The sequence below is a fragment of the Panthera onca genome, chromosome A1 (assembly GCF_046562875.1).
Source record: "Panthera onca isolate mPanOnc1 chromosome A1, mPanOnc1 haplotype 2, whole genome shotgun sequence".
NCBI classification, from domain to species: domain Eukaryota; kingdom Metazoa; phylum Chordata; class Mammalia; order Carnivora; family Felidae; genus Panthera; species Panthera onca.
The window spans coordinates 120,939,582-120,965,491 of NC_138339.1; the positions used below are offsets into that span (position 1 = coordinate 120,939,582).

Sequence of the window (25,910 nt, forward strand, 5' to 3'; positions counted from 1 at the left end):
TCAGAGAGGTTGTGTGACTTCCCAAGGGCACACAGACACTAAGTGGTGGACTCCACAGCCTTTTAAAAAATTTTTTTTAATGTTTATTTATTTTTGAGAGACAGAGAGAGACAGAGGGTGAGCAGGGAAGGGGCAGAGAGAGAGGGAGACACAGAATCGGAAGCAGGCTCCAGGCTCCGAGCTGTCAGCACAGAGCCCAATGCGGGGCTTGAACCCACGAACCATGAGATCATGACCTGAGCCGAAGTCGGATGCTTAACCAACTGAGCCACCCAGGAGCCCCTAATGTTTATTTATTTTTGAGAGAGAGAGAGAGAGAGACAGAGTATGAGCAGGGGAGGGGCAGAGAGAGAGGGAGACACAGAATCAGAAGCAGGCTCCAGGCTCTGAGCTGTCAGCACAGAGCTCAACGTGAGGCTCGAACCCAACAACTGTGAGATCATGACCTGAGCTGAAGTCAGATGCTTAACCGACTGAGCCCCCCAGACACCCCTCCAGAGCCTATTTTTAACTGCCGTGGTCACCTTTGCCGAACTTCTGAACTTCCTACATGTATTATCTTGATAAATCCCCATGGATTTCCCCTTCCCTGCCACTCCAAATATCATTTCCTAGCACAGTGCCTGGCACAAAGGAGCTGTCAATCAGTGTTATTCTCCATTCTTTTCCTTGCATACCTCTCTTCACCCCCATCCCCTCTCAGAGGAACCGTCTGTCTCTCTGAAACTTCCCAAACTGGAGAATGCCTGAGAATCTCCTAGGGAGAATTATTATAGTGTAGAACCAGTAGATCTGAGGCCGGGCCCAGGGATCCGCATTTATGACAGATGTCCCATGTAATTCTAATTTTGGCATCCCCTGGATCATACTTTGAGAAACACTAATCTGCAGGTTTTTAAGGAAAATGAATTTTTCTTATTTCAAACACCTGTTCAAAATACACATGGTAAAAACTTCAGAAAGTTCAAAAGAAACGACAGTAAAAAATACACCTCTTCATATGCAAGGGTGTTCGCAGCAGCAGTGAAAAACTAGCATAAATGTCTGTCCCTACAGAATATATGCACTTACAGTGGCGGCCATTTGTAAGATCAGAGCTTACTTATAGAATTTACTCCTATAACATCTGTTGATGTATCTGCATGGGTGTGTCCAAGTGGATAGATCTCAGATATCCTGTTGAGTGGAGAAAAGCCAACTGCAGAACCAGGCAGCACACTGTTTGTGGGCATTACACACACCCTAAGCTCATAATAGTAGCTGCCTCACAGGAAGAGACAAATATTATGCAAAAAGGAAAGAGAGGGAACTTCAACTTTCTCTCCAATGTCTTATCTCATGCATAGAAAAGATCTGACATAAATTTGAGAAAATGTTAACATTGGTGAAGTCTGGCTAGAGTGCACACAGGTGTTTTCTCCCTAGTTTTACTTCTCAGTTCTTATTTCTTAAACTGAAAAGATAGCTGCCCCTGCCTTTCCATGCTCACCCAGCTTCTTTCGCCGAAGGCAGCCTATTATTTTCCCTGGCACCCGCCTAGGTCGGTCTCCGTGTTAACACGCACAGGAGTGTAGTCTACATTTCTTCATCTGATTGTCTCCTACGCGCTGCACGCCTGGCCTTATCAATTAAATTCTCTTTGGATCTGCAGTCGTTTCGGTCCCTTTGCCTGCAGGTTTCTTCTTCTTGACAAACATTCTCAGGTCTCTCATTCTCATTCAAGAAAAGCTTCTCTCCCTTCCTACTCCCTCAAGACGTGAATTTTCTTTTGGTGGGACCACAGTTGTTGCCGGGAGGGTGGTGTGGGCTCACTGCTTCCAGCTCCTCACACTGGTGCAAGCCTCTCCTCCCCTCTCGTGGCTCCCCCATCCACCCATCTCTGCAGACAGAACTCATGGTTATTTCTTGGACTATGTCCCCTGATGTTTCTGCACAGCTGATACATTGGGTTGCCCCTTTCTCGACCTTGTCCCTTGTCCTGACTTAATTTAGAAGCATTCCTCATCAGTCTCTTTCTTTTCTCACTTCCACGCCTCAGCTCCCCTCCTCTTGTGCCATCCTGGGGCTCTCCTGTGGCCCATCAACTCTGTCTTCTCTTGTCTCTTGTTCTTCTCTCCCCGGATGACCTCACCAAGCCCCTACACGCCAACCCTCAAAGAGCATTTTGGTGAAGATACCCACTTCCTCTTAAATTCTCATTCTGGGGCTTCAGAAGCACCTTCCCAATGGTCTTAGCGACAAGCCCACCTCAACGTCCTACAGATATAACAACCTCACCCTGCCAAATTCAAAGCACTTAATCCTTGGGAATTCTGTATTTCTGCTAGGTCAGTGCTTCTTATATTTAATATGCATACAAGTCACCTGGGCTATCTCATTAAACTGCAGATTCTGGTTCTCTAAGTCTGGGGTGGGGCCTGAGATGCTGCATCTTTAACAAGTAATGGTGTGAAGCCTGTGCTGCTGGTCCAAGGACCCCACCATGAATAGTAAGATGCTAGCGAGATTTCCATTCTCAAGACCAGGGTCTCAACTGTCTTAAACTTAGAACTACCTGGGAATCATGCTAGGTATAACGTGGTTAAAAAATATGCCTGCGGTTAAAAGATTCAAATTAATTAACTCTTCTTTTGCCTGGCCCCAGCCCAGACAAATGAATCAGAATTTCTGGGTGTGTGGCCCAGACCCCCTGCATTCCATGAATAACTATTAAGTAGCTTTGCGGGCTAGGATTGTGCTAAGGACTGAAGGGACAGTGCTAAGACAAAGCCCCCATGGAGCTTACATGGTCGTAGGAGTGGTGGTGATAAAACGGAAAAACAAACATCGGTATTAGAGAGCATTTCACATAAGCGCTATAAAGGAAAAAGCTGGCGTTCTGAGTAGAGAAAAACTGAGAAGGGGCTGTTTGCTTTAGGAGGGTCAGCAGAGGAGGCCCTTGTGCCAAGGTGACATCTGACCTGAGCTGTGAACCATGAGCAAGCTGACGTGTAAAGGCATAAGGAAAGAGAAGCATTTCAGGCTGAGGGAACAGCGTTCTGGGGGAGGAAACAGAAAATGCAAATCTGCTGTGGAAGATCCACTTGGTGAGCTCAAGGAAGAGAGGATAGCTGGTGGTGTAGGTGGGGCTCAAAGAACAAGGAGGGAGCAGTGACAGGGGGTAAGTCCTGATCATGAGCCTGTGGGGCACCGTGTTTTGGAAGACGCCGGAGGGTTTTACCCAAGCAAGGTGGTAAAATCTCACGTAACCAAGCTGCCGTAGGAAGCCAAGGGTTAAAACAGGAGGCAGGTGAGAAACGATGGCTTGGAACACAGTGGTAGTAACGGAGAAGATAGAAGAAGCCAGACGGAGGATAGAGCTTGGAGCGAGAAATCATAGAGCTTGGGGAAGGAGATACAGAAAAGGCTTCTCTGCTTTTTGGCTGAGACACTGGGGACGTTTACTTAGATCTGAAATCCTTGAAAAAGAAAGGCTGAGGGACGACGTAGGGGAAATTAACTGCTCTTTCTGGGTCATCCTAAGTTTAAGATAATTATTGGACATGCGAGTGGAGATACTGCACAGGAAGTGAGATATAAGATCTGGCTACACTGTCTTTCTTGCCTTACTCCCTGCCTCCAAGAACCCATTATAGATGAGCCACCCCTAACTCCAAGGGTTCTCATTCCGCTTCTCACCTCATTTTCCTAACTCTGTTCCTTGCCCATGCTGTATGCTGTATCCTCTGTCCTGTGTGCCTTCAATCTTGGCCTTTTGAGACCCTAGTCCCACATACATACTGTCCCAAGTAACTACTGCTCCCTGATATCGCTGTCATCAGTAATCTGTGCCTCCTGGGAACTCCCATAAAACCTGATGCCTTATTTGTGACATCTGTCACATTTCTCCCCCCATGAGTTACTTGTGTGTGTTTACCTCCCCTGCTGGGCGGTAAATTCCTGGGAGGCAAGGCTTGCCTCCTATTCTTTACCATATCCTCCATGTATCCAGAAATGTGCTCAGCACACAGAAGGCTACCCATTAAATGTGTCGAATAAAAGAATGATAAAGACATGTCCTGAGAGGATCACCCGAGGTTAATCTAGTCATCAGTGATCAAAGGTGACAGTTTTCTTAACCCTGGAGGAACTAATGATTGTGGAGTCTCTGCATCATTGGTTATAGAACCACCTAGTACAGTGTTAAAAGTCTTGACACATTATGACATCATTTATCTCTAAATAGTAATGCATGCTTTAGGCCAAGAGTAGATCCTTTAAAAAAAAAATCTGAATCTAATTTATGAACTCACTGAAGAGGCCTATTATTGGAAAAGCTGGTGGTATGTTCTTTTCCAAGAAAAAAAAAAAAAAACAACAAAAAAAAAAACTACCTTCATAATTATCACCAATGCTGCCCAAAGCCTAAGTTGGTAAAACCAGCCTGTAGTCCACTTTGCTTTTCGTGGGTGTGTGTCTATTATGCTAGGGCACTGGAAACTGGTGTTGAGCCCGGATTAGTTTACAACCTCTTGCCCAATCTGTCCATGAGGCTCCATTATATTCAGATTGATTTATTATAGTGCATTCTGCCTCACGGCATGCCAGGTCATGGATTCTGAACTGGGGAAGAGACAATGACGGCTCAGATATTGGGTAGTGGGCTCTCAGTATACAACCTGACAGACACCAAGAAAGTGAGGGAAAAACAAGACAGTAATGGAGTGTAGTGACCATGAAAGGGAGGCTGCGGTGTGGCCTGAGCTCAGAGGGTGCCCGAGGTAAGGGACCACTCCTGGAAGAAGGGCATGGAGGCTGAGTGAGATTAACAGAGAAAAAACCAGAAAGGATGGAGAAGTAATGGAGGCTGGTGGAGGGAAAGGGTAAAAGAACATTATTGGTACTGGCAGTGATCATCTACTGAGTGCGGATTATATGCCAGGCATTGTGATAAAAAACTTTATACAGATGGTCTGATTTACTTTTCCCATGACCCATAGTAGGTACTATGATCTAACCCATTTTACAGGTGAGGAACCTGAGGATCAGAGAGGTTAAATAACCTACTCAGGGTCACGGAGCTAGAGTAGATGAGCTGGGATTCGGACCCAGGTCTGGTGAATGCTGAAGCCTATGTTGGTAACCACCGCTTTATATCACCTGCTGATATGGATTCGGGGGCATTTCCTCCCACCAAGCCTGCTGTAGGCTGAGAAACACAGTGTCTCCCAACACCCCAAAGAGCAAAGTACTGAGTGGTGAGCTAAGTTGGAGGTGTAGTTCAAAAGCCCTGCTATGACTGAGCGGTCTGCCGGGGCTGAGGGTGCTGAGGGCAGAGATGCTCTCATCCATCATCAGGGAATACTCACTCCATTGTGTCGGGCCCCACCTAAATGTTTTCTTATTGTCTGCTCTTCACCATGAGTAATGCCACTTTCCGTTTTAAGCTGGGAGCTTCAGGAGATGACCACGTTATAAGCCAGAGTTTAAAGCTAAGCGCTGCCTGGGGGATTACTCACCCACTTTAAGACGCGGCCAACTTCGCACCCTCCCACTCAAGATGCTGCTGGAATATGCTCTTCCTTGCCAAAGCCTAAAGAAAATCTGGCTTCCCCTAGAATGAGACTGGGAATGGTGCCAGGTTATCAGAAAGCTGGCAAGTTAACTGATTCTTCAAGTGGAACTACTGTAGTTATTCTGGTCCCCACCTAGGTGGTATGGTTTTGGTGCTTGCTCATTCATGTGGCATTTGCTGAGGTCCTACTACGGACTAGGTACTCTGTTCCATGATAGAGATACTGCAGGGATCTAGATGGCTTTAGTCCTCGTCCTCAGGGAGCTAACAATCTGGGGAAGATGGGCAGACACTTATAATAATATGTCATAACCAGTAGGGTGTAAGAAATGCCATAGCATGAGAAGCTCAGAGAGTTTGGGGCACTAACAGCTGAAGGATTTATGCCAAAGTAGGAGCTGGCTAGGCTTCTTAATTGTAAGCAACCAAAATCGATTTTGACTGTACATAAACAGGAAGAGAACTCAGAGAACGTGGAGTTGCCCAAAGAATCACTGGGAAGGCATGGTGGTCCAATATCACAGGAAGGGATAGGCCAGACCAAGACGCTGTGTGTGTGTGTGTGTGTGTGTGTGTGTGTGTGGTAATCCCTCAAATTGAGCATGTGGCTGTAGATACTGGGCAGTCAAAGGCATGACAAATGTCCAGGACAGCAGGTAGAAGCAGGGAAGGAGGAGAAGCCTGTCTCAGAATGATCTAAGATAGTCTGAGTCAGAGACACCAAAAGGAACAGTTTAAAGAGAGTGCTGGCTTATTGAGGGAAGCAGGCGATGGGGCCAGGCAGCCAGGCTCCCAGGGGCTTCCTTAGTGAGTGAAGTTTGCTGCTCAACCAGACGGTGAAGCTTCTGTGGGGAAACAAGCCCTGTGCCAGCAGGTAAGGAAGAACTACATTTTAAGCCTTCCCCTTTTCTGAGGGTTCCTGGGGCCATTCTGGAAGGCCCTGGTTCTCAAAGGATGCCTTGAAATTATAAAAACCAGCTAAATCAGAAAAATGTTCTCCATATAATAGTTGGACAAGATGCCTGAGACAAGCCAAGGAGATAATGGTAATAGCCAACATTTACTGTTTGTGCTAACATGAGCTCACTTGCATTAATTCATTTAATCCTCAAAATAAGCCTATTTGTTTACAGACAGACAGAGGCACAAAGATGATACGTGACTTGGCCAAGGTCCCATGGTTAGCAGACTGTGGAGCTGGGGTGCAAATGTAGATCTGCTTTCCCGTAACTAGAGTCTCCTAACAGGGGCCACAAAGACAGAAAGGTCAGATGCAGAAAAATGGTCCTGTTTCTAGAAGGAGAAATTCTTTTTTTTCTATGCTCAATATGTCATAAGGTATTGTAAGCCTAGTCCCTTAGCTACACCTGTCCCCTGGGTGCCATTTTGAATCTTAGGTTTAGCAATTGCTCCCTACTGAGAAATTTTCAAATTTTATCTCAAGGGAAAAAGGTCTATTTTCCTAGAAGGTGCATCGAGTGAGGAACTTGCAGCAATAACTCAAGGTATGGACCCCTAGACTACAGCAAGAGGTATATGTAGCATTTTTAGTGGATTTCCAAAATAGAAATTTCTCCAATTATACAAATAATACATGCTACTTATAAAAAGTTAGGGAAATGTGGAAAATATAAGGAAGAAAAAAAATCATCTGTAACCTTACCAGTCAATGATGGCTGTTGTCGCATTTGGGGGTGTGTGCACATATTTGTGTTGTGTTGTGTTGTGGTGTGTGTGTGTGTGTTTGTGTAATTTGTACTCTCACTTTCCAATGCATATATATGTAGTACTGTCTTTTAAAATCATTCTTCATCGCTGAAATAATTGTTATTGTCTTGATTTCATCCTTTTTCTCAAGGAAGAATTGTATCACCGTATTCAATTTTGCAAATCTACTAAGTGAAAATCAGTTCACAGAGTAGAGCATGGTATGGAATGCAACTAATTTGTTCAAATAAGATAACATGGGGTTTGCTGGAAGGCACTGGATACAGTGTATGTGAAAGTGCCTGTTTATTTTTTTTTTTTAAGTTTATTTATTTTGAGAGAGAGAGAACATGAGCAGGGAAGGGACAGAGAGAGGGTGAGAGAGAGAATCCCAAGCAAGCTCTGCACTGTCAGCTTTGAGCCCGATGCAGGGCTCAAACCCACGGACCCGTTTGAGCTTGACCTGAGCTGAAATCAAGAGTTGGACGCTTAACCAACTGGGCCACCCAGGTACCCCAAAGTGCCTGGTTCTTTAAGGACGACTTGGTTTTTTATCATTTACTAATATTTCTAACTGGTAAACATTACCTGAAAGAAGTCTAACATAATGATTAACCTGATCATTTATTATATAACCACTTAATTTATTAGCAGAGATTTATTTCACCATCTACCATATGGGTAACATTCAAAAATGAATGTTACGTAGCTAGAAATTAGAAGGTCCATTTCTAGGACTGAGCTCCAAGTAGAATCCTGGTTCTGATTCCACTTTCTCTAGCCTGGGGGGCCTCAACTCCTTCCACATCCGCCAAAGGCAGTTCAGAACCCCAGAGTCCAACATACACAGAAAGTTCACTTTCTCAGGCAGGAAAGCAGCTTGGCCTTTCCAGTCCTCTCTGAGCATCTCCTCTGGGAGCCCATACGCTCGAGCCAGCACACAGCCAGGTCTACCAGGTCGCTGCTCTTGTTAACTCTTGGCACCTGGTGCCATCCACCTCTTGTCCTTTTCCCAACTCATCAAGACAAAGTCCTACCAGGTCAGGAGCCCTGTGTGTTTCCTCTATGCAGCCCAGACATCTGTTTTGAGTTGAGAGTCAGTGGCCGGTCAAGCGCTTGCACGATGCAGCTGGATTTGCTGATGTAAACAAAGTAGCTTGCATGTGAGTTTCCTGACCCTGAAAACGTCCCACAGGACCATCCCCTCCGGCCTCCATCAGGATTTTAACCTTAGTCCGAGGGGACAAGGAAAATGAATTTGGGTTTAGTTAATAAGCTACAGCCAAGTGAGAAGCAAAGCACTCGTGTCCTCTGTTTCCTTCCCTGTCTCCATGTAACCCTTTCCTTTCTAGGCCATTCTTCACCCTCAACTCAGGCGCTATCATTGCCAAGCAACCCAAGGAGCCAAGGGTTAGCGACTCCTCTGCTAACAGTGGGCGCTTTCCTTCACTCCTCCCGGCACGCAGCTCCTTTCTATCCTCGCATGTCTGCTTTGGGATTCCATGCTTCATTAGATTACTTCCAAAAGCAAACAGTTAACACATAAATTTATGTCTTAAAGGCTAATAAACTCTGGCCCCACCATCTATTCTACGTTTTAGCTCCATGAAATTCATGCAGTCCTCTTTCCGTATTCCATTTGCAAACAAAAACGAAAACCAAAATAATAATTCAGATGGGAAGACCTCCTAACTCTGGGAGCTACTTAATTTCTTAATTTCTCAAGAGCTCAGTGCTTTCATCTACTAAAATGAGAATTACAGTATTTGTGTAGAAGTGCTGCTATATGAAATCATGGATAAAATCTAGGAAGCACTTGATAGACAGCACATACAAATTAGGCTTTATAGTTATATATTTCCTATTTTTTTAAATTTCCTAACATGCTATATTTTGATCATACTTGCTTTTACAATTCCCTTCTGTGGCATTTGGTACTGATTTTATATTTCCAATACCAAACTTCCATTTGATATAAATTCCAGTTTGAACACTAATTCAACTTTAAAAATACGAATTAAGTGATAATTAAAAATACATTCTAGCTGCATATATCTAGGACAAAACATTCTGATCAGGACAAAACATTCTGTATATATGCAAAATAAACTCAAAGGAAGAAATGACCAAGGAAACAACAAACCCCAACCAACACTTAAATCAACCAACAAACCCAGGCAGCGGCAATCTTCGGGCACACACGGACATCTGTGGCACAGGGCTGGAGGGAGCGTAGAAAATGATTTTCAATGGTTTTTAATCACCAACAAGAACAAAACAGCCAAAATAGCCATTGAGTCCTCTCTGCCCTGCTTCTTTCTGTGCCCCCCACAACTTTCTTTTCTTATCCTGCCCCCTCTACTGGAAAGCCTCAAGGCATTCAATGTTCTCCACTAGAACCATCCAAGTGTGGGTCTCCCTCAAAAGTTCTATACTCCAGGGGCACCTGGATGGCTCATTTGGTTGAGTGTCCGATTTTGGCTCAGGTCATAATCTCACAGTTCATGGGTTCGAGTCCCATGTCAGGCTCTCTGCTGTCAGCACAGAGCTTGCTTCAGATCCTCTGTCCCCCTCTCTCTGCCCCACTTGCGCGCACTCTGTCTGTCTCAAAAATAAACATTAGGGGGAAAAAAAAGTTTCATGCTCCAAATTACCATTCCTGTGACCCAAATCAAGACTTTTTAAAAATAGGTATGTTTTCAAAGTGTTAGCCAGAAATCTTAGGTATTTGATTTAATAAATGTCAGCAGATATTCACTGAGCATCCATAAGTGCGAGGTAAGCATGTATCCATGGGGGAAGGGAATGCATAAGATCCGATGCCTGTCCTCGTGAAGCTGAAAAGGCCTTAGGGAGGCCAACAACAGATGCAAATAGCTGTAAGTGCTGGGTAGAACATAGTGACCACCACAACCAGCTTGGGATGATCAGGGTAGGTTCAGGATGGAGGCAGCTCTGGCCCTCAGAGAAGCATCTGTCCTTTGAAGAGATTATATTAAGTCCTGCGCACCCTCCTCTCCCCCCATTGGTGAATTGTTTTTGAGTCCTTTGCCTCTTCTGGGCTAACACCTGGAAGAAAGTTTAGCATCTTGACTTTTCTTCCCTGAAATGTGCCAGCTCCTTGCTCACTGGGATCACTCAGTCTCCTCCCTCTGGTCAAATGGACGCGGATGCATGTGGCCCTGCACACATCCCTGACCCCACCCGCTGAACTCCTGCTCATCTTCAAAGGTCACAGCTCAAGGTCACCTCCTCAGAGACACCCGGACCACTCTCCCCCTACCAGTGCACTTCCCCCTTCTGTTCATATTTGATTTCAACAGAGGAAAACAGGAATTGGCACTGCTTCAGATTTTCTTAGTCAGTTGGACACTTTTTAAAACTGCAGCATCTCCCCCTACAGGAATAAAAAAAGACAACGAAAGCGAGGACTTTCTGTTGCCTTCTTGTCCTTAGTGCCTGATTTATAAATATTTGTTGATTGAATTAATGAATAATAACAGATCAATTTAACTCTTCTCTTCCCTGGTTTTTTCATCTCTCTTGATCTGTTAGTTAGAGTAGGGAGAGATCAGCGGTTTTAGAAAATATGTAGGATTAATGTCGTATGGATGTAACCTATCAAAAATACTCTTACTTGGGGGTGCCTGGCTGGCTCGGTCGCTAGAGTGTACAAATTTTGATCTCAGGGTTATGAGTTCAAGCCTCACATTGGGTGTTCAGATTACTTAAAAATAAGATCTTAAAAAAAAATACCCATACTTGGGTTCAGTATGGCAAGTGGCTAATTAGCATAGTTTCTCAGGCTTTGGTTCATGAGGGGTTTCTAAGCACAGTGCGTGTCTTTTCAGCAAAAGCAATACGCTGCACAGCACAGATCATCATTCCCCTCTCTTCCTCATTTTTTTCAGCAAATATTTATTAAGCACATATTATGTACCAGCACTATGCAAGGCACTACAGATAAAGAGCTGAGCACCAGAGACAAGGGCTCTGCCCTAAGGGGGCAAAGTCGAGAGGGAGAAACAGTTCGGTAAACAGCAACGGGGGAAAAACAAGAGGAGGATAAGGGACACCCCCCACCCCACAGGGCTGGGTCTGGACCTGGGGCTGGTGGTAAAGGAAGGCTTATCTGAGTAATATTCAAAGTGAAGTCTGAAGGAGAAGTAGGAACATATTGGGGGTGGTAGGCAATGTTGGCAAAGAGAGCTCCAGGCCAAGGGAAAAGTGGTTGAAAGGCCCGAGGGTGAGAGAGAGCTGGGCACATATGCAAAATGGAAGTTCACTCTTGTTTGAGGCCACCGGAAGGTCCGATGCCAGGGAATGTGGCCCTTCTTATTCAACACCAAGACCAAGAGAGCATGGAAGTAGTGTGGGTCACTGATTGTGCCTCAGGAAATTACTGGAATTTAAGCTCTATGGGGTAAAGACACTGCCAGCTTTGTTCATCACTTGAGAATGAGGCCAGGAACACAGCAGTTTCTTAATAACCATTTGCTGAGTAAATGAATGAGTGCCCTCGAATGACCTCAGCCATCTTCTATGGTGTCACCAAGCCCCAAGGTGTCATAAGACCAGGAAGCATCTTGAGAGCTGGCTGGTCCACTCCCTCCCCTCCAGGCTGTCTGATCTGCCCTTAAAGCTCTCAGAGATGACAGGATCTTGTATATTTCATAAAGTATAGTAGCATGACTCGGAAATGCAGTTCTTGAGGTCATACACAGGCAAGTGAGAGACAGATGATCTGTCCAGTCATTTGGTGAGTCACAGCAGGATGGACAGGAGCAGGGAGAATAGTCCTTAATGCCCAGACCGGCAGGTCAGGCAGCGAGGGCACTCTGGCTCCCCCGAATTATTTGTCATCTTGTTAAGATGCCATGGTGCCTCACTTCCAAATCGGCTACTGAAGATCAATGAGCCCCACATTCTCAAAGCAGCACCATCTCATGGGGAGAGATACATTTCCTGGTATATCTGGCAGTGAAGAATTTAAAATCCAAGTTTATCTCACCTCTCAGTGCCATGCACTGACTGAATGCTGCTGTCTCTCTCAGAGAAAGCTACTGTGCTTGTGATCTAAGATAACCTGGCTGGGAAGCCATGAAGAATGGACACCACATGTTGGCTTATGCCCACGTCTATCACCCTATCTGAGGTCCCGCTGCCTCTTACTTGGGCTACCTCACCTATTCCCTGCTTCTGCCTCTACTCCCATACTTCTCCACTAAGTAGCCAAGTGGCATTAAAAAAAAAAAAAAAAAAAAAAAAAAAAAAGCTAATCTGATTATGTCATAGCCCAGCCTGCATCATGCAGTTTTCCACAGTCCTTGAGATAAAAATCTCCAGGGCTCCGCATGGGCTGACCCTGCCAACTGCTCCAGCCACAGCCGTCTCTCCTCATCCACAACCGACTCTTTTCTCCCCAAGTGAAACATGCTCTTTCTGGACTCAGGACCTTTGCACATGCTCTTCCTGCTACCTTCTTTTCCCTACTCACTAGGAATATAAATTCCACTTCCAGGAAGTCTACCTGTCTCTTAGGCCCCATAGGTCCCTATTATCTAACTCCCATGATACCCTGGACTTCACTGCAACACTCACTTCACTGGGAGTCCCTTTTATGGTGGGTTTCCTCGCTAGAATGTGAGCTCGAGGAGGTCCTCATTGCATCTGCCTTGTTTCCCACTATATTCCTCATGTCTGGCACACAGTGGAACTCATCAAGTGAATAAATGAGTGCCCCGATCTGTGAACTGTTGGAGCAACTTTACCCATTAAAATAAGAGGCAGAGAGAAACGGAAACATAACAGAACCTCATTACAGTCCTAAACCAGATAACCTTGCTCACCCTGGAGGCCCGATTTCATCTTATTATGGGCTTGTGTACTGTGATTAAGCCCAAGTTTATTCTTCAAAACTGCTTTCTGGTTTGGTTTGGAGAACTAAGGGCCTTGCCACCACGTGCCCGTGATCAGCCCGTGATCAGACACCCAGGGTTTTGTGACAACCCGAGTCAAGTCGGGGTGCGCTGGTGTGCCTGCCGGAGGCCTGTGCCTCTTGCTGCAGAGACAGGCAGCCCACCTGCCCCAGTGTCACACAGCAGAACAAGGCTACAGGGACCTGGAGCCTTCATTCATTTTGCCTTACCCTCTGTTTTATTTTCTCCCTACCCCCCCCCCCCCCAGCAAGGACAAACAATAATTCAGTAAAGGAAATATGAGTAATGGAAAGAAAGAGGAAAAAATAAACATATCAAAATGGGCAATGTCCCTCAGGCCACTGCTTTTAAAGAAAACAAGGAGAGTAGATTTGGAGATATTTCAGTGACTTTGCTAAAAAGGAGAAAAATAATCAAGCTGGCCTCTCCCTTCTAGGCTGAATTCCTTATCTCTCTCCTAGAAAAAAACTTTTTTCATGTTTATTTATTTTTGAGAGAGGGGGAGAGAGGGAGAGAGAGAGACAGAGAGAGAGGGAAAACATGTGCCTGAGAGGGGGAGGGGCAGAGAGAGAGGAAGACACAGGAACTGAAGTTTGCTCCTTCCTAATGCAGAGAGCACGATGTGGGGCTCGTACCCATCAACCGTGAGATCATGACCTGAGTCGAAGTCAGACGTTTAACCGACTGAGCCACCCAGGCACCCCCTTATGTCTCTCTTGATGTTGCAAGAAAGGATCTCCCAGACCAGGGGTTCTCACTCTGGTCTGCATCAGATTCTCCTGGGGAGACGTGTTGAGCTTACAGGTGCCAGCCCCAACTCAGGCCCAGTGAGTACAGACCCCTGGAGGAGGGGTACTCCCATGATCCCCACGCAGGGGGGACCCACTCAGGAACAAAGCTCAGGAGGCAAAGGCAGAGTTATGCCCTATGCCTGGTGACATAAGGTATAGCTTAAGTAAAAAACTCACATGTGCTCCTGAGGTCCCCAGAGTCAGGGACTAAAAAGCTTGTTCAAAGTAAAACACCACAAACTATAGTTAGGATCTGCAGAATGACAAAGATTTCTGATTTCACCTTCTGGCAGAAGGCGGGTAGGGCACATATTCTATTCATGGTATTCATTTAAGCTGCTGAGCTGACCCCACAGGCAAGGACTTGAACTAGGTCCAACAGAAAGGTGATGCCAGCGTTCAAACATGATGATGACAGTAACTCACATTCATGGACACCTTAGTACCTGCTAGGTGTTTTACACGCATTATCTCATTAATCCTCCAGACCACCCTATGAGGTATTATTATTATCTCCATTCAAGGGATGAGAAAACTCAAAGCCCAGGGGAGTGGATGACTTACTTGCCTAAAGCCACCCAGCAAATAAGTGCAGACCCACATCAGGGCCCAGGTCTCCCTGACTGCAGTCTCTGGTCTTAAGTGTTACAGTGTAAGTTTCCTTTAAGATGCCCAGCCCTTGTCTTCCCGATGCTTCCAATGAATGGAACCGGCCTAAGAAAATCAGAAGTGTTAGTGCAAAATATACAGCCTTAAGAAACAATGAGCAATCAACCTGTGGACCCCTGGTGAGTCTTCTCCTGTTTTGATTATTAACTGGTCAGAAGCTTTGTTATCTGGATTTCAGGAGTCCTGAAAGGAAAGCAAAGTCCTCTTACCAGGGCAACCATCTCCCTCTGCGGAAGGGTGGAGTGAGCGTGCTTTTGAGAAAGCCAAGCAGCCTTCATGGTGCGTCCCCCACGGCTCACAAAAGAAGAGGCAAGCAGGAAGCTCCACAGCCCAAACCCGGGAGGGAGGCTGGGTCTTCTGTGAAGACCCAAAATATCAAAGACATTAATAATACCGTTCATGGAGAGCTTGTCACACGCTAGATACTGTGCACATTTCACTTCACGTGCTCCTATCGAATTTGATCTTTACAACACTATGAGCAGGTACTGTTCACGCGAGGAAACAGATTCAGAGAGCATTAGCAACTCGCCTGTAGTCACACATCTATACAGGGATGAGTCAGAGAGCATATCCATTGGTCTGAATCACGGCGAGCTCTTAACTAGTATCTTGGCTGTCTCTTCTTTTAAACACGAGGACAGACACCATTTGGCGTGCTTACGTGAGCAAGAGTTCTCAGTTGTCTGCCATTTGTATTTGGCTGTGCCAAGCCTCACCTCCGCCTGGGAAACAAACCAGGTTCTTATTTCAGTAAATGTTTACTGACTGCCTTCAATACACTGTGCTCCGTGCCAGGCCCCACATTTAATAAGTGGGAGACGAGGTCGCCCTTGCAAGAACTTACTGTGAATTTACAAATCTACAGTGGATTAAAGGGACAGACATAAAGCATGTACAGGTGATTTTACCAGAGGTCTGGGAGTTGCTGGATTGAATGGAGTCATCGATGCCTGGGGATTTGTAGAGGAGGTGAGCTTGGGACAGAGGTCAGGACTGGTTTGTTGGAGCTGAGAATAAGGGTGGTGCAGCAAGGGAGTAAAGTGGCCCAAGTGTCAGTCAGAAGACAGCTCCAGTGCTGCCTCGGGGCATTCTGTTACCCCTTAGTCTAGGCCCACTGGACTCTGGCAAGTGCCCAAGCCCACACTGGAAAAGCAATCCTGGGGCTGAGTCACGTGTCCAGAAACGCCTGCAGTGAAATCCTATGAAGGGTAATGTGCATCCTCAGAGCAACTTTAGGCAAAGGCAGCAAGGCTCCCATTTTATGAGGTGACTTTGAAACCAAAGTCAGCAGGTCTGAAACTTTCAAATCAATTTCTCCTCTGCTTCAAAGATCAGACATCTAAATCAGAAAGGATGTACATGTAAGTCAAGGGGTGAAAACGGAACTTAAACCTGTAGCAGGTAGAAACTTTCTGAATATTTTGAGTAAAAACCTTATCAAAATGCATGTGCTTTCCCCAGTAATTCCACTTCCACAAATCCTCCCCAGGGAAGTAACAGCGACTTTGTTTATAATGGTGACAAACGAGAGAGGATTAGAGTTTTCATGTCTACATAACGGAATCCTATAATCCTATGTAGCCATTACAAATGGAGATGTAGGGGCGCTGGGGTGGCTCAGTTAAGCGTCCGACTTCGGCTCAGGTCACGATCTCACAGTTCGTGGGTTCGAGCCCCGCATCGGGCTCTGTGCTGACAGCTCAGAGCCCGGAGCCTGTTTCAGATTCTGTGTCTCCCTCTCTGCCCCTCCCCCACTTGCACTCTGCCTCTGTCTCAAAAATAAATATTTAAAAATTTAGAAAAAAAATGGAGATGTAGATTTATGTTTATTGATGAGGAAAAAAATCCTAATGTATTTAGTACAGCCTGGTTATAAATAAGCAGATTATAAAACAATCTATGTATACAAATTTTACAAAGAGGAATCATGTGATTCTTCAAACCACTCCTGAATCAATTTAATAGAATTGAAATCATATGGAATAAGTTATCTGATCACAATGTAATTCACTTAGATATCAATAACCATAACATATCTAGGAAAACTGCAAATATTTTTTTTTTAATTTATTTATTTGGAGAGACAGAGAGAGAGAGAGAGAGAGAGAGAGAGCAGGAGCACAAGCGGGGCAGGGGCAGACAGAAGGAGAGAGAGAGAATCCCAAGCAGGCTCTGCAGTGTCAGTGCACGGAGCCTGATACAGGACTCGAACTCACGAACTGTGAGATCATGCCCTGAGCTGAAATCAAGAGATGCTTAACCCACTGAGCCACCCAGGTGCCCTGGAAAACTGCAAATATTTTCTTTCTTTTTTTTTTTTTTTTTTTATTTTTGGGACAGAGAGAGACAGAGCATGAACGGGGGAGGGGCAGAGAGAGAGGGAGACACAGAATCTGAAACAGGCTCCAGGCTCTGAGCCATCGGCCCAGAGCCTGACGCGGGGCTCGAACTCACGGACCGCGAGATCGTGACCTGGCTGAAGTCGGAGGCTTAACCGACTGCGCCACCCAGGCGCCCCTGCAAATATTTTCAATTAAACAACACACTTTGAACTAATCCACCCAAAAAAAAAAAAAATCAAAGGAGAAATTATAGAGTAGTTTAAACTTAACTATATATAGAGCACTGGTATATGGAAATTTGGGAAGGCAACTAAAACAATTATTAGAGGGAAACTTTCACCTTTAACTGCTCATATTAAAAAAAAATTTTGAAGGTCTAAGTAATATTAATGACCCAAGATTCTGCATGAAAATAAATAAATAAAAGGGCAAGGTAAACTCAAAGTAAGCAGAAATAAGAAAGAAATATAGTTAATAAGAAATAAGAAATAAAGTTAGCAGCAAAATACAAATCAGGCAAACAACGTAGAAACCTAACAAAGCAGAAAGCTGTCTTTTTGTTTCAGAAAATCTCAAATATTCCTATATATAAGCTGCTTTGTAAAAGGTTTATAACTCTATGAATTGACATGTTCACAGAAGTTCTCTTCACCTGATAGGATCAGGAACAATCTTAAAAAATTTTTATTGATGTTTATCTGTAATATCTTTTTTTGTCTCCCTCTTTTATATTTGAGAGCTTCTGAGGGGACTGACATCCTCTGCTTATTTGCTGAATTGCTAGAACAGTAAAGCAACACACCCTATTAACCCTTTGTTTCCCAAAGTAGGGGCATGTGCCCCTGTTGATACAGAAGTTCTGAGTGATATGAAGATATCTTTCCATAACACTGCAGAGAGAAAGGGAGCCCTCTTTGAAGTTTCCTTCAGTCATTTTGATTGTAGTCAAGGAGACAGCTTTGGTTTCTTGCAATTAGGTTTTCAATTGCTTTTCTCTCTTTGTAAGCAAAAGAGGTGGGTGGGCAGGAGACAGCATCTGAGCAGAAGTCAACCACAGCCGCCCTTGCACTGTATTTATCTTGAGGACTGCCTTCTGTGTATGGGATGCTTCTGCAGTTACACTGGAGGGATAAAGCTTCCTTTAAATAAGGAAATTAAAATTTAAGGAAAACCACATGTCAGTAATTTAAATCAAATTCAAAAATAAGGGATGTGGTAAGGGGATAACGATCAAAATGCTGAGGCTAGCACACCTGTACTGAAGTCCAAGGAAAGTGGTGCTAACCTCTGTGAGGGTGAAAGGCCTCCAGGATATCAGTGTGCACTGGGATATCCCCATAGGTCCCCCAGGCCTCGACTTCAATCTTGTCATTTTAATATAAAAACAACAGCACGGACATAACAAATGAGCAATTTGCTCAGGTAATGACCCAGGCAGTAGGGAGACGATTTCAGAACAGGATTCCAAGTCCAGATAAATCCTGTTGGGAGGATGACTGACGTGGGAGGTTTCTAAGAGCAGATAACATTTCTTTGCAATGTTTGCCCAGAGGAAAGAGGCCCTTCCACAGGAAGAAGGTCAATTCCGGTCTATTTTTATAAAAGCATTTCAAGTGGTTAACGGACTTATTTCCTGTGGTTCCCAGGAATCCTGCAGCAGGTTCCCAGGAGGATGTTGGTGATAGGTAGCAGAGACCTGATGAGTGGCAATCAATAATTATCTCTATATTTGCTTCACTTTTTCCAATAAAAATAATCTAGGGGAAAAACACTTGCTCTAGAAGAGCAAAGTTCATGACAACAAAGAGCAGAATGGGACATGAAAGTCCCTTCGCGTGCAGCAGAGTCCTCAGGTCAAGATTTTGGAAACTGAAGATTGGTTTATTCACTCATTCCCTTTTATTCAACAAATAATCGAGCAACTGTTCTGTGCCAGGCACTGTTGAGGGGCTGTGGAAAAGATGGTGAATAAACATGGCTTCTGCCTTCCAAGAGCTTTCCGTCTACCGGTGGGAGAAGGCATCAGACAGGCCAGCAATGTCTGGGTAGATATATACTTAATTACAAATGGTGGGAAGCATTGGGAAGAAAAGAAGAGGACATACAAAAGAGAATAATGGAGGCTGGGGGGAACAGAACTTAGATGGGGAGGTCAGGAAAGACCCTTGAGGAGGTGGCTTTGGCTGCCATCTGAAGAGTTAGCAGGAGCCAGCCAGGAGAAAGGGCCAGAAAGCAAACAATCTGCATGAAGGCAGGCAGGTAGAAGAGACCACCCTGGACTCAAGGATCCAAGGGCAGACAGGACTGGAGGACTGGCTAGAGCATAGTGGGCAAAGGGAAGGAGTGGTGGGAGGTCAGGCCAGACCATACAGGGTCTTGCAGGCCACGGGAAGGATTCAGATTTTACTTGGAAATGAAAAGCTATGGAAGGTTGCAAGCAGGGGGTGAGGTAGGTTTTCAAGGATCCTTCTGACTCTATGTATAAAGATGATGGGGGGGGGCATGCTGAGAACAAAAGAGGAGACTATTTCAGAAGTTGCGACAGTGGACTGGACTGGGCGTTGACAGTAGGTACTAAGTACATAAATTTGACAGCCTTTAACTTCAACATAAGAGTTGAGAAAGTTGACCAACACACAAGCCTGGGACTAAGGCGAGGCAAGGGAGGTACTTGCTTTGGGCACAAAGCAAGTTTACTCAGAAGCCAAGATAAATAATATTTTAGTGCAATATTTTTTTTAAGTTTGTTTGTTTGTTTAAGTCATCTCTACATCCAATGTAGGTCTCAAACTCATGACCCCGAGATCAAGAGTCGCATGCTCCTCTAAGCCAGTCACCCATTTAGTGCAGCATTTTTTTAGAAAATCAAATTTAGGGCAAAACAGTCCTTGATGAACAAGAAATCAAATTTCTTTTAAAAAGACAGGATCCACAACGGTGCTGTGCCAAGCCACAGAAGGAGCCTGGGGCAAAAGGAAAAACCTTGTAATACTGATCCTGGTGGTATTTAAAATTTTGATATTTTGTTCATATCCTCGCTGTTATTCTGGCTAGCTGACCTTCCCCACCTGTAAACCAGGGGGCGACCATGTAATCCTCGGCTCTTAAAATAAATACTATGCAAAGAAAATGGAGGACATAGATCATCACAAGCCCCCTGGTGGTACAGATGCTATTCTTTGTCCTGATTCTGGAGACTCCGAGACAGAAAGTACATAATAGTTGCTCCATCAATACTTCTGATACTGTTAATGGCTAACATTTATCAGGCTCTTAATATGTCAGGTACTTTGCCAGAAGCCGGGAAACACAATGATCTCATTTTATACTCACACCAATCCTGTGAGGCAGGTATAGTATCATCCCTCCCCTACCATGACTGGTATATATTTGATTAGCATTTAGTAAATCCAGGAAGAAACAAAGATGTATAGATGGAAGGGAAAATGAGAGAAAAGGAAGGGACAGGCCTTATTCTATTCCTTATGAGTCCTATATGGATCACAGTGATCCCAGCTCCTTGGGCAAACACTATTTTCTGACAAACACAAAACACCACACTTAAACAGACCTGCACAAAAAAGGGAACTACACTTAAATATCACCTTTCTCCATAGGGATTATTTTGGATAAGTTAGGTTTTTTAAACCGAACAGCTTTTCTAAGAAAATATTTCTTTCTTTTTTTTTTTATTTAAAAAAAATTTTTTTTAACGTTTATTTATTTTTGAGACAGAGAGACAGAGCATGAACAGAGGGGGAGCAGAGAGAGAGGGAGACACAGAATCTGAAACAGGCTCCAGGCTCTGAGCTGTCAGCGCAGAGCCCGACGCGGGGCTTGAACTCACGGACCGTGAGATCATGACCTGAGCGGAAGTCGGACGCTTAACCGACCAAGCCACCCAGGCGCCCCTCTTTTTTTTTTTTTTAACGTTTATTTATTTTTGACAGAGAGACAGAGCATGAGCGGGGGAGGGGCAGAGAGAGAGACACACACAGAATCTGAAGCAGGCTCCAGGCTCTGAGCTGTCAGCACAGAGCCTGACGCAGAGCCCGAACTCACAGACCCTGAGATCGTGACCTGAGCCGAAGTCAGAAGCTCAACCGACTGAGCCACCCAGGCGCCCCAACTAAGAAAATATTTCTTGACTTCATCCATTCCCAAATATTCACTGAGCAAAATTATAACATACCAGGCACAGATCTAGGAACTAACATATGTGAGCAAAACAAACCTGATTACGGGTCCTCATTAGATTCATAGTCCACCGTGTGTGTGTGTGTGTGTGTGTGTGTGTGTGTGTGTGTGTTTGGGAAGGGGGTTGGCATGAGACAGTCAATAACTAGTAAACAAACACATACATAAAGTCATAAATTATCATAAGTGTTATACAGGACTCATACATAGAGGAGTGCAGGGAGCTACCCTACACAGGGTGGGCCAGACACATTTAGGCACACGGAGGCAGAAACCCTGCTTCACATAATACTTATGTTGCTGAAAATGCAGTGTTAAGAAGTTTTGCAAATCAAATTAACCAAACTCCCACTATAGAGTGTGAAACTTTACAACCTAATGACTTACTCCTACGGAGGACAGTTTTGGAAAAACAATACCACTGACTTATTTTCTATACAAACATATCGCTGAGAAAGGTACTCTCACCACTGAGGGGTCAAGAATACAATATTGGCGGGCCACATGGGTGGCTTAGTCAGTTAAGCATCTGACATCAGCTCAGGTTATGACCTTGTGGTTTGTGAGTTCAAACCCATGATCGGGCTTGCTGCTGTCAGCACAGAACCTGCTTCAGATCCTCTGTCCCCCTCTTTCTGCCCCTGCCCCCCTGTCAAAAATAAACATTAAAAAAAAAGAACACAATATTGGGGAACGTTGGAAAATGTTCTGCCTCCTGTCTGCCCCACACCCATCTAAATGTCTAGATTTATGGAATTCCAGAGGAGCCCCTTGAACCTGACAACACCAAGGAGGAACCAAGGAATGCAGGACCTTTGAAAGCCAGCAGAAATTACGTACAAAAAGATGGCAGCCTAGAGAAGTAAGGAGAAGTCCGTCTGACATTTCTTCTTACCTCCTGTTGCCTAATCTACTCTCAAAGGCCAATAGTGTAGAAATTCTTCATTTTTCAAACAACCCCACCCAAAAGAGTAGCACTTTGATCTCTAAAGCATGAGAGAGGAGCAGTGGATAGTGCGGGGTATAAATGGCTTGGAAAGGTTATGTAGAAAAAAGAAATAAACAAGAAGAGAAGCCATGAGGAGTTGCAGGGATGAAAGCAAACCATGCTTTGAACTACCTGCCAGAATGAAAGCAGACTCCCGTGAGAGGCCATGTTTGACAGACGAGCACACTGTCGAGCTTCCCGGTACCTACCTATGAGTGGGACGCACAGTGTGCACCTTCCTGGAGATGCTAGATACCGGGCGCAGATTTATCTCTGAGTTTACCTTCTTGGATACGAGATTCCAACACACTTCCAAGCTCTTTCATCCCTTATCAGACACCAGTCCTTGCCCAGAGCCTTTGCTCATATTCTCTTGCTCCAACTCCTTCCCATAAAACCCACCTGGCTCCTGCCAACAGCTGGGGTGTGTGCAGGCCTGTGTGGAGAATGCCAATGACACAGTCACAGGACCATGAGAGCATTGGGCATGCTGAAACAGGGCAAACTGGGGAGACGGGAGAATGGTCCCTTTTGGACTTTTTGTGTGGGTTCAAAGAGAGTTGGCAAGTAGAAGGAACCTCTAAAAATAGCCAAAGTCCTTAAAAAGAAATAATGCAAAAGAAAACAAGGTTTATACTGTCCTAATGTAGGCTCTGCAAAAACTAAGCCCTGGAAGGCTGGCGCTGGGGTAGCTTATTATTTGCTTCCTGCTCTTTGGCTGAGACACCCACTGGGTCCCTTTGCAAATCCTGGGCCCTGCTCCCCACCCCCTGCCTCCTGCATGGTGCTGGAAGCCTCCACAGGAATGCAGCTCTCTTGGGGCACAGCTGGGGCCTCCGAGGCCCACTTTCAAGATCCAGAATAGACTGTGACATGTGAAACGAGCTCCGTGGGGTTTTACATTCCTCCTTCGTATCCAAGCACCTTCAACACAAAACCTCACGCCGGGATTGCTAATCATTCTTCCAGAAACGCCTGGATATCATCTGTCTGGCAGAAATGTGAGTTTTGTCTTTTTTTACTTTTCAGTGTTTTCAATGAACATGGGGCCCTTGAAATGAGGCTGCCCAACAGAGGCGTGACATAATAAAGTGATGTCTTGGGACTCAGGGTTTTGCTCTTGGCTAAGCCACAGATTTGCTTTGATATGCTGTTCAGCCTCTCTGTGTCACACTTCTCTTGGCTAGAGAAAAAGACAAAGTGTTCACCTATCTCATGTAACAGGAGGAATAAAAAATACAAAATGATTATAAAATACCTCTTATATTATCTACACCATAGGCACCTAGAGATGCCTGCTTACCCACATAAAATGCTTTGTGAAACTCCAAGTACCATAAAAATGCAAATAATCCATGCATTAAAACATAGGCTCCTACTGGGGTGCCTGGGTGGCTCAGTTGGTTGAGTGTCCAACTTCGGCTCAGGTCATGATCTCACAGTTCGTGAGTTCAAGCCCTGCATCAGGCTCTGTGCTGACAGCTCAGAGTCTGGAACCTGCTTCGGATTCTCTTCCCCCCCCCCCCCCCCCCAAAAATAAATAAACATTAAAAAAAATTTTTTAACACAGGCTCTAATTAACAACCATAACAACACCTTCTATTTCCTAGGCATTCACTGTATGTGAGACCCTTCCCAGGCCTGCCTTTCTCTATTCCTTTGTCATGGCACCATGAGGAGATCAGTATTTTTTTTAATTTTTTTTAACATTTATTCATTTTTGAGAGAGACAGAGTGTGACTGGGGGAGGGCAGAGAGAGAGGGGGACACAGAATCAGAAGCAGGCTCCAGGCTCTGAGCTGTCAGCACAGAGCCCAATGTGGGGCTCGAACTCACGGACTGTGAGATCATGACCTGAGCTGAAGTCAGACGCCGACTGAGCCACCCAGGCGCCCTGAAATCAGTATTCTTAATAGCTTCAGTTTACAGAAGAGGCAGCTGAGGATCAGAAAGATTAAATGACTTGCTCAGTCATGCAAATAGTTAATAACACAGCAGAAACCAAAGCCCAGGTCTATGAGAACTTCCCTTTTCCATGGCCTTTCCAGCCCAGTCTGAAGTAGGACTATCGAATGGGTTCCCAGAGTGGGCTCTGGGCTCACCCCAGTCCTTTAAAAGCAATGGCAAGTGATTCTACTGTGATAAAAGCTAAGAGTGACTTGACTGCCACTGGGCCAATCAGAAAGTGCTGGTGAGGCCATTATAGTGCTTTCAAAGGGGACAGTTCTGTGTCACGGGAGGAACTTGCAAAGACTCCACTCAAGACACAAGTATCTGTCGATGGGGCTACCTGACTTATGCGGGCTAGGGGACTGGAGAATAAACAGAATAGAGAAGCTAAGGATCACTCAACCAAAGGCATTTTTTCTGTTTCCCATATTTCTGTGGCAGTTACAATCATGGACGCTGCAGTCAGAAAACCCTACCTTCCGATTGCAGCTCTAACATTGATTTATCTGTATGACCTTAAACGAACTGTTTAAACTCTCCAAGCCTTGGTGTCCTTAGTTGCAAACTGGGGATAAAAAAAGCAATGCCTTGAGTTCAGTTCAGGGCAAGCCTCCCTGTTCATTTAATTAAATCTTGGGACATGATCAGGCTACGGAAGACGATTACATGGGAGATATCACTCTATTCATTGATCTCCCAGCCTACAAAAGAAAGAAAGAGAGAGAGAGAGAGAGAGAGAGAGAAGAGAGAGAGAGAAAGAAAGAAAGAAAGAAAGAAAGAAAATGCCTATCTCACAGAACTCTGAGGATTAATTAAAATAATGTATGTGGGGCACCTGGGTGGCTCAGCTGGTTAAGCATCCGACTTCGGCTCAGGTCATGATCTCACAGTTCATGAGTTCAAGCCCCGCATTGGGCTCTGTGCTGACAGCTCAGAGTCTGGAGCCTATTTCTGATTCTGTGTCTCCCTCTCCCTGCCCCTCTCCCACTCATGCTGTCTCTCTCTCTCTCTCTCTCTCTCTCTCTCTCTCTCTCAAAAATAAATAAACATTAAAAAAATTTTTTTTAATAATGTTTGTAAAGCACTTAGGACAGGATCTGGTACATAGTAAATGTTCAAGAAAAAGTCACTATTTTATTATTTATGGATTTATTTGATTATTTATGGGTATGTTCAGAACAGACTGTTGGGAAACATATGGTAGGGAAAGCCCCCAGCATTTCCAAAGAGATAACAAACACTTACTTCAAAAGACTAAGCTTGGAGAAGCCAAATTTTGTAGCTCAGGAGGGAAGAAAAAAGACCTAGCAAACAAACCATCGTCCTGTGAGTTGGAAGGTCTGCTGTCTTTGAGAAAGGAATGTCCTCGTGGGCTGGTTCTGGAGATTGTAACTTGCACAACATTTTCAAAAGATTTTTGGAGGCACATCAGTAAGGGAAGGCTAGAGGAAGGGACCAGGGCTGGCGGAGCCCCTGCAGAATTGCTCTGCATTTGGCTGGAAGCCCAGGCCTTTAAAGCATCAGTCTGTAGGAAGGATACTTCCATTTAAGACATGTGCTGGTCTTCAGGATGGCCGCGAGCCTGCAGGATGCTCTGGGCCAGGGTGTACCATTAAAGTTCGGGCACAACTGGGGCATCAGAGCATGTCGCGATGCCAGGGAGTGCTCTGTGGTTCCTCTTACAGGGTGTTTTGTCTAAGCATTAAAATAATTCCTGACCTCCAACGGAATGATGCTCTATGGGAGTCAGCGTTTTAGGGGCAGAGAAGC

At 44.9% G+C, this 25,910-nt stretch overlaps 1 protein-coding gene, 1 long non-coding RNA gene and 1 other non-coding gene across 7 annotated transcripts in view; 2 read left to right on the forward strand and 1 right to left on the reverse strand.

Annotated features, from left to right (window-relative positions):
• The window catches only part of FGF1 (fibroblast growth factor 1), a 103,711-nt gene that overhangs the window by 45,782 nt on the left and 32,019 nt on the right, over positions 1 to 25,910 (forward strand). The window contains exon 1 of one of the 5 annotated variants that reach the window (XM_060635860.3): positions 14,655 to 14,779. The exons of 3 other annotated variants lie outside the window; for them this stretch is intronic. The gene's annotated coding sequence lies outside the window, so the exon portion shown is untranslated. Of the gene's footprint in view, positions 1 to 14,654; positions 14,780 to 22,985; positions 23,192 to 25,910 lie in introns of those variants that run through there. One more of the 5 variants, XM_060635859.3, reaches the window with a different exon arrangement.
• LOC132681423 (uncharacterized) overlaps positions 1 to 25,910 on the reverse strand; it is a 339,118-nt gene that overhangs the window by 34,179 nt on the left and 279,029 nt on the right. The window lies entirely within an intron of this gene.
• On the forward strand, positions 24,725 to 24,849 carry LOC132682606 (small nucleolar RNA SNORA36 family). Its single transcript, XR_009611778.1, has one exon. It is a non-coding gene; the product is annotated as a small nucleolar RNA SNORA36 family (small nucleolar RNA).